Raw genomic sequence first — 11,545 nt, forward strand, 5'->3', positions numbered from 1 at the left:
CCGGTAACGAAGAGGGTGGAGGGTGCGGGTAAGGGGGGGTTTTCTCCGGCAAGCCCTCCCCAACGGTTGTACTTTGGGGTGAGGAAATGGGGCCTGCATTCGGCTCCACTTTCTCAGGCCCGGGGGGCCGTGGAGGGCGCTACCACCCGTGCCCCACTACCTTTCCTAGGGGCTGATCAGTTCCCCTGGCCCAGGCCCGCCAAGTCGGAACTCGATAACAGTGTCCCGCAACGGGTTACAGCTCCACCATTTCAGTTATTTCCTTCTAGCTATTCTAATACCCTGGCATCTAAAAAAATATTTATATAAGGATTCAGTATCCATAATCCTTTGTTAAATTCTATCCTGTTTGTTTCTACCCCTTCCCTCTCGTTTATTCTCTTTCTCAGTCTTCAGGGGTGTCTAAGCAGTGACCACCCTAACTTGTTCACATCGAAAAGGGGTGTTGATTATGGGGAAGGGGGCTGCATCTGGTTGTTGAGAGTCCTTCATCTTTATTGTACAATTCTCCTATAATTCATCTGGGAGTATGATAATGACATAGTCTCCATAGGGCATGAGTCTGAGATTTTGAAATTGGGACTACTGAAGGGGAAATTTTAGAACTCTACCTGAAAACAGTCAATAGCAACTCTGGCTCCTGAACTCCTTTAGAGGGAAAGCAGAGCTACCCTGATTTCTGAGCCTTACAACAGTGGTTTCTGGAGCGGTGTGGGGGCGGGAAGGTCTTACCATTGAATTTACTTCTTTTTCATTGAGCAGGGTACTCAATGAAAAAGAAGTAAATTCAAATTCTTCATTGATTAAAAGGTTGAGATGCAAATACAATTTCTGGGAGTAAAATGGCTTCTTAAAAATATTCGTAATAATCAGATGTGCCCTGGGATTTGCTTGTTGAAAAATTCAGAACTTCAGACTTGTGTATTAATTCCTGTGGGAAATTTATAAATTTTAGATGGTTTCCTAGATTTAAAAATAAGGGGATGATTTTAAAAATTACTTTTTCTGGTCTAGTTAATGCTGAGCTATAGCTAGAGATAACACAGGTTGTTATATTCTTTCATTAAGACATTTATGTATGCTGTTGAGTCTTCCTGTAAATGTGTTTGATGGGATGATGAGTTACGATGCAAGCAATTAAGGCAATTAAACTCTCCTAGACACAATGTTCTGAGAAATTATTTACTCAAAACTAAGGCATCATGCTTTCTGCTTTTCTAATACTGGACTCACATGGGCAAATGTCATCAATAATACTACTTTTCCACAATGTATGTCTGGGAATAGAAGGAAAACCTTGTATCTTTTCTGATTTTAATAACAAATTTATGCTTAATACAACTCTCTGGTTCATTCATTGTCATGGAGCCTAATTAATTAATATCTTATGAATAGCATATTTTCCAACCTGCATGGTTAATACCTCTGGCAAGACATTCATCCTTCCTTACATTCCGTGTCTTTATTTTTCTGTTAAAGAGTTAAACAAGGTTCTCAGTCTTTGCTGTGCATCTAAAGTGACTTAGTTTCAATTGGGGTGGGGGTCTGAGCATCTCTATTTTCAAAGCTCCTCAGGTGATTCCATTGTGCTGTGAAGGCTGAGAACCCCCAAGGTAGATAATGCCAGCCTTTTAGCGCTACTATTTTAAAATTCAAAAATTCTTCTTAAGTAATTGTATACTATCAGCCCTTACTATTGGAGATGAAATTTTTGGAGTTTTACCAAAGTGAGAGTTTGTAAGTGGGAATTGACATTTTACCCTGCTTTCTGTGTAAGAGTCCCTGAAAGGCTGTGTGTAGACACAGGTAGAGGGGTCTTTGGTGAAGGAAAGGAGCTAGGATGCAAGAGCTGAATGGAGAGGATTTGAGGAACTTTGGAGCTTAGAGTAAAATTGGCAGGATTAACAATGAATGGCAAATCTCATACTTTCCATACATGCTGATTCTTATCTGGGGAATCTGCAAATCTTAGGATTCCCCAGAAAAGAAGTGAACTAAAATGTCTGCATAAATATAACCACATTTGCTAAGGAAAAAAAATATAGTGTAGTGTGAAGAGAAAGAGAAAGGTAAAATCCCCCACTGTGCCAGTTTCTATATTTATGTCCCCCAGAAAAAGCCATATTCTTTAATGCATTCTTGTGGGGGCAGTCGTATTACTGTGGATTGGGTTGGGACCTATTGGTTCAGTGTCCATGGAGATGGGACCCACCCAACTGTAGGTGATAACTCAGATTAGATAATTTCCATGGAGGAGTGGTGACGCCCATTCAGCATGGGCCTTGTTTAGTTTACTGGAGCACTATATCAGCTCAGACAGAAGGAGCTCCCAGCGAGCTGGAGTTGAGATAGACATTTTGAAGATGGCCATTGGAAGCTGATGCAGACATTTTGGAGAACACCATTTTGAAATGCAACCTGGAAGCAAGCAGATGCCAGCCACGTGCCTTCCCAGCTAATAGAGGTTTTCCAGATGCCAATGGCCTTTCTCCAGTGAAGGTACCCTTTGTTGATGGACATTTATGGCCTTAAGACTGTAACTGTGCAATCAAATAAACCCCCTTTTATAAAAGCCAATCCATTTCTGGTGTTTTGCATTCCGGCAGCATTAGTAAACTAGAACACCCATCCTCTGCCAAACTCAATGTGCTGCTTTCCAGAAGTAGTCACTGTTTACACTTTAGTGTGAATTCTTCCTGATATTTCTTTTGCATAAACAATCCTATAAAATACATATAGAATCTATTGGTTTTTTTTTTGTAATAAGATTAGAATCATATTATAATGTTACTCTGTGACTTTCTTTTATTTCTACCAGTCAATATATTGAAAAAATATATGATATATGCCAACACATGTAAATGTAGCTCATTTCTTTTAAGGGCTGCTTTTTATTGAAAAAGCATGGTACAGTAACTTAATAGGTTTGTTCTCTAATGGTAGACATTTTAATCATTTCCAGTCCTTTGCACATATGAAATATTCAATAATGAATATACTTGTTCATATATGTTTGATTAATTGTGCAAGTATATCTGTAGAGTAGATACTAGGTGATGTAAAAATTCTCGGGACAAAGGAATTTAAAGTGTAGATGAATTTCCAAATTGTTTTTCCAAACTGAGATATCAATTTATAAGGCCATCAAAATTATACGTGAATTTCTATTTTGTCACGACTATACTAGCATGGAGATTTATCAATGTTTCCCAAAATGTTTCACCATTTTGACAGGAGAATTGTTATTTTGTAGCCTTAATTTGCATTTCTTTAATTATGAACACATTTTTTTTTTTTTAAAGGAAATTTATAAAGAGACTCTCACTCACCTACTAACAAAAAAATTATGTACGTTTTCTAGTTAGGTGGTAATGAAAGAAAACAGCCAAAGTGGCCGAAAGGATATATTGGAGGAATGTAGGCAGTGTGCAGGCATTAATTTGCATTTTCTAATCAGAACTGCATTTATTTTTCTCTTTGTCCTCTTGGTTCTCCAATTTGAATATTCAGCAGGAGAAGGCTGACTGAATACTTAGATTTAACAATAGTCAAACATATTCCTTTCTTATGATTCTGCTTTATCTTTCTAAGGTGAAACATTTCAAACAAAAGCAAATCTTAATTTTGAATTCAGATGGCTCACTGCTGAAATCATTATGAATACTGGGGAAATGGGAAAGTTTTCAGAATATTTTACCTCTGTAGATAAATGGGCACTTTCAAAAAAACATTAGCATGGTGTGGATCCCACGCCTCATCGTCCATCACCATCCTTCTCCCTCCCCCAGCCTTGTCAAAGCCAAGGTTGAAGGGTAACTCTATACTGAGAACAGCCCTCAACATGAACTTCCTGTGCTGGCTGGCTGGTACCATGTTTTCCAGAATGATCTGTGCTGGCACATTTACTCTCTCACCAGGCTCTCCTTTCCCTTTTTTCCTGTCCTCCCCCTCTCTTTCCTTCCAAGTCTCTCATCACTCTCTGGCACAAACCTTCTTGCTGCGGGGAGCAACCTTCCTCAGCCAGGGCAGTCATACATTTGCTCATGGAACACCCAAAAGGGACACATCCCCTACTGTCCACAGCCTCATTCCTTGGTAGTCTCACTCCCTTTCCCTCCTTTCCTCGTCCACCTCAGCCACAGGGCTTGTGCTCTCAGGCTTTTCTCCCTCTGTCCTACAAGAGTTTATTAAAAAATCTGGTTCCTTTAGTCAACTGTGAATGTCCCAGAGCATGCACTTGGATCAAATCAGTGCTCTTGGCTCCAAGCAGAGCAGTGTACACAATGAATTATGAAACCCTTTTCCGGACAAGTTTAGAATCTCCGGTTCTGCCTGGGCATTGGATCAATGAATAGGAGCATGTGTGACAAAGCAGAAAGTCCTTGTGAAATAATTGGGTGGAAAAATCCACAGTCTGCTACTGTGACAAACAGAAGATCTCATGAAGTCTCTACAGGGTTACCTGAAAACAATCACTTCTCTTTGATGTTTTAAATTTAGATATTGCTTAAAATTTAACTAGCAAAATATAAATATAAATTAAAATATAAATATAAATATGAATTAGAATATAGGCTTTATTTTTTAATGTGCCAACAACAAACACCTTCCCTGTATTTGATTTCATGCAGTATCTCTGTGTGTGCATTAAATATCTGCTGTTACCATGAACACAAATAGTAGTTTGATGGGTAAGATTAATGCTTTCATCTATTTAGACAGCAAACCCTATGCCTCTTTTTGCATGCCTTTCTACTTGTTGGGACTGGCTCTGTGGGACTCGCTGTTAAGCTACTAGGAGGATTTTCATTCTGCCCATGGAAACTCTCTGGACCTAGGTTTTATATACAAGTGAAAGTTCAGACACCACCAGACTTCCTCCATCCCATTCTCTCTTCTTGTAATCACAAGGTGAAGAACCCAGATTTGTTAAACCAGGGGCCTTCAGCATGCTATTTATACTATATACATACATGCTATATACACATGCTATATACACACACACACACATACACACACACACATACACACACACACGAACACTCCTCACATTTCTGAATATTTATGAGTTATTCAACTTGTGTTTCCCCCTCTTCATCCTGTGTACAGATTCTCTTATTCTCCCTTCTACCTTCTTCCCAGAAAGAAGAGGAGGAAAGAGCTTTCTGTTTCTTTTTTTATACCTCCTTTTTAAAGGAGGTTTTAATGTTTATTAGCATCATTTAAAAAAATTTTCCTACTGAAACCTTTTATTCTGTTGTTTTTGGTACTTGAAGAAAACAGTTTTGCCCATAGTTCACTGTACCCCAGACTTATGGTACCAACTTGTATGTGACCAGTTAGGAATTAGGCCAAACTGCGTTCTCCTTCTGTCTATTTGGTTGATAAGTGGCACTAAACTAACAATTCTTTCATGTAACCTTTAGCATGAACTCATAAGTCACGCTGATTATGCCCCAAGATTTGAGAGGCTGATGGTAATTCAGACGGACACCTCTGAAAAGGTTGTCAGTTTCCTATCCTGTTCTAGCCAGATTTTTTGGAAACCCTGAGACTGCCTGTGAGTATTTACAACATTAGGTAGGAAAAACAAGAATCCCAACATAGCACCCAATAGCCCTCCACAGATAAAATCATTTACCAAATGAGCGCTGTGAGTCATTGCAGTAGGCAAATACTCCCTAATGGGACTTTAAAGGCCAAAATAAATAAATAAATAAATAAATAAATAAATAAATAAATAAATAAATAAATAAAAAAGGACTTTGCTGAATCCATTATGGAAAAGAATGAGTACCAAGCCTTGATAATACTCTCTAATTGCTTGGGATTTCAGTGTTCTGAAAGCCTGATATGTCTTTGAAATTTGTCATGATTCTTGTGGTCTTGAGAAAATGTTTGAACTCTTTCAAATGCAGTGAAAATTGCTTCTATTGTCCCCGCAAGTAGTGCAGTCATACTAAGAATTACAGACTCTGGGGTGCTGACATAGTTATGGAGAAGGCAAGTAAAAGCCTCATACAGAGCAAACGTAAGGGCCCGTGTAGTTGTCTTCTGTATTAATGGGGGGAAGGAATCTACAATACAAGTTTCGGAATCCATCCCTCCTCAACTGAAGTAGAGCATCCCAGGTTTTGATTCCACAAAGCTGTTGCTGAAGGAGGACCTTCTGAATAGGAAAAGTGACTGCTATTGTTGAAGGCTGCACAGCAGCCACACAGGTAATGCTTCATTTCACAAACATTTGTAATATGAGGTGATATATCTTGTTTTGAAGATATTATGAATGGTGGCCTCTTTTCACAGGCTACTGAATCTATCACATTGCTTAAGAACTTTCTTCTTCGTGAAAGATTTTTTTTTTTAACCCGTAACGCCATCTGGGCCTGACAGTAGCTTTTTGATATCTTTTCCAATTTCATCCATTGCTAATGTCTTTTAAGTTCTCTCTTCTGGAGATAGTTGTGGTAACTGAATTTCCCATCTCTGTAGATGCCCCGACCCACGCCTGGCAGCCACCCGCCGGCAGGTCAGCGAGCCAGCAAGTCAGGCTGAAAGCCAGTGCCCGTGCAGGCACAGCCATCACTTTTAAATAGCCTGACACATCACACAGCAGGCATGGCCTTGTCCTAATGCTTAAAGTCCATCACCTTCATCATCACTACCTTCTGTTGCCCTGACAATGGGACAAACACACTTTAAGTCCATTGGGCATTTCTCTTTGATGAACTGTAAAGGGAGAGGTTTATTTTACAGTATTTAGTTTTATTCACATTGATTATTTCAATTTAGTGTCTATTTGCTGAATTTAACTGCGTTTATTTTATCTGGCAAACCTAGTTGCTATCCTAGCCTATGCCTATTACTGTTTGTGATACTTATCTGTGCCCTTTAATAAACATAGAAGAACATGTCGAACAGAGACCATTGCAGTGAAACCAGAAAAATCTAGGAGCTTTTGGAGGCAAAGGACTGTGTTGGTTTTGTTCTTTGCTGAATCCTCAGAGCCTAGCACCCTGTAAGGGCTCCCCAAGTATTTGTCAAATGAATTAAAACATGGTCAGTATTGTGCAAACTGGCTCCTATGTTTATCTATTCTACCTTTGATCAAGTCAAACTTTTTTCTGTAAAAGGCCAGATACTAAACATTTTAGGCTGTGTGGGCAATATGGTATCTGTAGCAATTGCTCAACTTTGCCAGTATGATAGAAGCTGTAGACAATACGTAAACAAATAGGAATGGCTGTGTTGCAATATAATTTATTTACAAAAGCAGGTGGTTGGAAGAATTTGGCCCATAGGCTGAAGTTTGCTGATATCTGTCAATATCTCCTGAAAAAACAAAAGTAAAATGTTCCATTCCTACTGCTTCTAGGTGAAGAAGTGGCATAGGCGTTTGGTGGTGGAGGTGCTGGTGGAGGTGGTGGTGGTGAGAGTAAAGAGGGGTTGTCATGGCAAATATAGAGCTTCTCTCTTTACAACTCCTCCCCTTGCAACAATCCCTTGGAAAATATGCTTATCTTCCTTTTAATCTGCAAACTTGTTAGCAGTCTTAAGGAGCCTTATTATTAAGTGTTGTGCAAAAATAGCCAATAGTGTTAGAAAAAAATGAATGTTTTCCAGTGTTTATGGGTTTTTTTGTAAATAAAAAAATAAATGGCGGTCACAGAATGGGGCAATGCTTCTTGAGAGCACCACATCTGGAATACTGCTTCCAGAAAGAACAGTTCCTCAGGAGAATGGGTTTATGACACATGGTGGCCTCTCTTGGGGCTCGACTGTGAGTGGCTGTTCTCTGAATATCACCAGGAACACTCAGATTCCAGATAAGAGTTATCCAGACATTGAGAACTGGAGCCTCTTGGGACATTGGAATCAGAAGAAGATGAATGATGGATGTGCAAGTTCTGGTTATCAGCGTATAAATCCAGGAGGACTTTCTCTTTAAGTTCTTTGGACTGGCTGCATCACAAAGGCACTGAATATCGTTCTGCCTTAATATCAGAGCAATAAAAGAAATGTTTAGGTGCCAGTAGAAGGTGCGCTCATAGGCAAGAAGCACCAATGTTGGAGAGAGCTACATGCGGCTGAGATCCCTGCTGGGACCCGGAAACAGTTTGCCTGCCTAGTATGGAATCCACCACCATCAGGAATTCACTGGTGCAAACTACCTGGTCAGAAAGGAGAGGAAGGTTTTATGAACATCGCTGCTAAATTGTCTTGTGTAGATAAAAATAAACTGAAGGCAGAGGCAGCACATGAAGAAAGAAAAGATTTTTTTTTTTGGGGGGGGGGGTGGTGGTTATTGGTGTATCCAGCCTCTCCTTTTTTTTCTTTCCTTTTCAATCAGTATTTTCTCGCTACTCTAACTTTTCACCTGTTTGAGTATAGGGTAAATGGCCAATGGAGAATTCCGGCCTGAGTGCTTTCCCCACTCCACTTGATGTCTCTTCAAGTAAACCTACTTTACCACTTCAGCAATGTCTCACAGCGGGGGCAGACCAGTATGTAAGAATAATATCCAGCCTTTTCTCCTGGGTTTTTAATCTCACCCCATCAAGTCCCCAGGTGGAGCTGATGGAATGCATTCCCTGGGGGCTACTTAGACCCTGCTAGCTTCTTGCACAGGCCTTTCTCACTGGAAGGGGCTTGTCTCCTTGTACATCCCCCAACTACACCATCTCCAAATGCTAATTCCTCCCATTTGACTCCCCATAATCCCAGAAACCAGAGATGTTCTGTTTAGTCCTGTGTCACACAGAGCTGTTAATATAACAATGGAACACTGGCTTCTTCTTAGGGGTTGACTGACATCAGCACAAGGATGTGTGTCTCTACCTGCATCAAGCAAGGACGCATAGCCCTGTTTATTTGTAACTTGCTGGTTTTCCTAGCATTGCTTGGGAGAATCATGGTTCATTACATATACAAATATATACATATACTTTATGTGGAAGCTGATTGGAGGCTTAGGTAAGGATGGACCCCAGGGCAGTGTCCCGAGTTCAGACTCTGGGTGTAGCTCATGTGATCTTGGGTGTGTCATTTAATCTCCCCAAATTTATGATTCCTCTTCTGTAAATTAGGAATGACACATCTACAAAAGCTATTCCACAGGGTTTCTGGAGATTAAATGAGATAGTATAGAAGGGATCACCTTGCAAAATGCTATATAAATAATAGTTGCTGTTGAAATTTTAATTAATATTATTGTCATCATTCTCTAATCCTTCCAGGGTAATTCATTTTGAGCAGTAGCAATAGGGGTAAGAAACATTCCTTCCACATCTTTTATTGTAAAGGAATTCTGAAAAACAAAGAAACTATACTTGGAAGCATGGTGAGGAAAGAAGGTTTGTTTTCCTATTAACCTACAGGAATATATATGTGTGTGTGTGTGTGTGTGTGTGTGTGTGTGTGTGTGTTGGTGGATGCTTTAGTTATACAAATCAATCTTGTTTTGAAAACCAAATCTTAATATATATAATTTTCTTTTCTGTCTAAAGTGTTCTCAATTTTAAGAGGTTTCCTTTTTGTTTTTGTAATAAAAGGATAATTCAGGAAAAGCATGATAAACTTCTTCATTCATTTCTTATGACTCACCAGTATCTTGTTTTATAATCTCCTGTCCTTTGGCTGAAGGCTCCAGGGCAAGCAGTATCTCTAATCTGGGGAAGTTAAGGATTGGGGCAAATGGAGAAAATTTCCACATTTAATCTGATACTTTACCCACGTCACATCATCATCATTGTTCTCACTTATGGGGACAATGATAATTTCAGATTTTTTTTTTTTCCTGCTGCTGTGCATATGTGTCAATCAACATCCCCAAATTTGAGCAAATTATTACAAAGGGTAGGGGGATATGCACTGCCTTCTTATTTACCACACTCTGAAAATGTCTGAGTGAATTTTCAGTTGCTTTCATTCAACCCAAAGGAAACTTTTAATGAGGAAGGAAATTTTTATGGTTTCCTATTGATTTTTTTTTTAAATCTGACATTCTTAGCAACTATGTTTGATTTCTATTTTCCTATTTCTAGGCTAGTTTATTTCTATTTGGGTTTATTTACTTTGCATATGAAGTAACTGATATACAGCTTATTATGTTGGTAAGCATTTAATAATGAAAATGCTGTTTAGTTCTAAACAATGAATTGGAGAATGCCTTGGCAATTCGCTTTCTGCCATTTAGAGCTTATATATTTCATAATTTAACATTCCAGCCAAACCTGGAGTCTAGGTCATTTATGAGTTTGTCTATAAATATTTTTTAAAAATATTATGCTATTCTATAACATATACCATTAATATTTGTAATGTGAACCTTTCACAGGTATGAATTCTGTGAACTATAACACCAGAAATTAATATTCCAGTATGGGTTAATATCAGATGAAGCCATCATCATGTTACATGAATCACTGAAGATGTGCTACAATCTTTAGGATATGTTTCAGTTGATTTGTTTTGTAACATGAGTTTAAGACTCTGAGAGTACGAAACTGAACATTAAGAGGAAATTTATCAGGGTTAAAAGATGTAATGAAAGTACAGCTAAGCTGTATTGAAAGAAAAATTAGTTGCTTTGATTATGTTCAGACATTCTCACAGTTATTCTCTGAAAGCAAATCTAATGTTTCAGACAATGCTACAGCTGCTGTTCCTGGAATTGCTATATTATGGTGCCAAGCAGTGTCATAAGCATATAATCTCATTTAATGTTCAGACATCCTTTCATGATGTGGGTGATGAGGAAACCGGAGCTCAAAGAGGCTTGATCGTTTGCCTAAGTTAGCAGACAAATCATCTTAGGTTGTAACAATCAAAGATGAGATGAGGTTAGTTTTTTTTTTAATGAAGCAGACATAGAGTTTGTAAAGCAGCAGTACAAGGCTACAATTTAAAGGACACATAGAGACCTAGACTCTCTCACATTCTTTCCTTTGTATGCCTTCTTTATTCCATCCTCCCTTGTTAAAATTTTACTAATTCTCCCAGGCTTGGTTCAAATGCCATCTAATCACATCCAATAAGTTACCATTAATTCCATTTTTAGTAAAAAGTGTTGCAAACAGATGATACATTTAGTATACTCTCCCCAAATAACTGATCGTTGGGGATCCTCACAATGAGAGAATTAGGTACACTTCAGTTTTCATAACTAACTGCTTTGAAATGTTGATTATATTTATTGTGAAGCTTTTTTTCCATCTTCAAAAGGGTTTTTTTTAATTCATCTAGGAGGAAAATCTTTATTAAATACTACTAAGTCTTTAGCACTTTATACTTGCTTCCAGTGAGGGAATCATCTCAGAGCTTTTGTGGGCCACAGTGGCTGGAGATGAGAAGAATGGAACTGGAGGAGAGTTAGGAGCAAAAGTAGTTGGGCCCAGCATGTATCAAAATGATATAAAAATCATATGGAATGTGGAGGTTTTACTGGATACTGTAAGACCTTTGACATACTCAGGTTAGCCCACTGTTATATATATATATATATATATATATATATATATATATATATATATATATAATGTATTAT

At 38.5% G+C, this 11,545-nt stretch overlaps 1 pseudogene; it reads right to left on the reverse strand.

The window, feature by feature from the left end:
- Positions 1 to 5,411: 5,411 nt before the first annotated feature.
- Positions 5,412 to 6,380, reverse strand: LOC119542603 (annotated as a pseudogene).
- Between the last annotated feature and the right edge of the window lie 5,165 nt (positions 6,381 to 11,545).

The sequence above is a fragment of the Choloepus didactylus genome, chromosome 8, assembly GCF_015220235.1.
Source record: "Choloepus didactylus isolate mChoDid1 chromosome 8, mChoDid1.pri, whole genome shotgun sequence".
Taxonomy (NCBI): Eukaryota; Metazoa; Chordata; class Mammalia; order Pilosa; family Megalonychidae; genus Choloepus; species Choloepus didactylus.